Below are 949 nucleotides of genomic sequence, written 5' to 3' on the forward strand. Positions count from 1 at the left end.
AAGTTGATTCCGAGTACAAATATAGCACATATACTGCACCCTCATAATGACGCCTTTTTCCTTCAGCCATTTGTATATCAAGCCCCCTCCCCTTTTCTTTCCTTTCCCGCCTCTGTGCTCCGGCTGGGGCTATTCCTTCCCCTACTGGTACTACCCCGACATTGCCTTCCTTTCCAGGTCTTTTCACGCCGCCTCCTCGCACTCGGAGCGAGGAGTACAGAATGTGCACATCATGGTCGAGATGGGACATGCATGTTACATATACAGGACTAGTACTGGTGTCCCCTCTGACAACGGAGCAACTCTCGCCGGAGTGCTCTCGAGCGATTCCATCAACGGACGGTGGCTGTGAAAGCTCTCTCTTAATTTGCTTGCATACCCCGGGTGCCATTATCAGGCACCTTTGTCCCAAAATCGGTGATTGAGCTCGTTTGCTCGTGTGAGCTTATAACTAATCATTCTCAGTCATTACCAGGACAAAAGCAGCTCAGGTGTCGTCGCCGTCGTACTTTTAGCCGTGCCAGCATGACGGACTCCACTGCCCCAGTCGTCGACGTGGATGCCTTGGCTGCAGCCGTCACGAAGCAAGGTGGTGTGGTAAAAATGTTGAAGAAAGACGGGGCCAAGGCGGAGGTCTTGGAGCCAGAAGTGGCCAAGCTTCTGGCCCTCAGAGCTGAATTTGACGCCGCACGTAAAGCCGCGGATGGCAATAATACAGACAAGCCTTTCAACCGAGCCGCCTTTGACGATTTAGTCAAGCGCAAAATGTTCGTAGTTTCAGCGTTCGAAATCCATGGTGGTGTAGGCGGTCTGTTTGACTTAGGACCGGCCTCGTGCGCGCTCAAAGCAAACATACTGGACGTGTGGCGCCAGCACTTCATTTTGGAGGAGAACATGCTGGAGATGGAGTGCACGTGTCTGACTCCGGAGGTGGTCCTGAAAACGAGTG

The sequence above is a fragment of the Nannochloropsis gaditana genome (genome assembly GCF_000240725.1).
Source record: "Nannochloropsis gaditana CCMP526 unplaced genomic scaffold scaffold188, whole genome shotgun sequence".
NCBI lineage: Eukaryota > Eustigmatophyceae > Eustigmatales > Monodopsidaceae > Microchloropsis > Microchloropsis gaditana.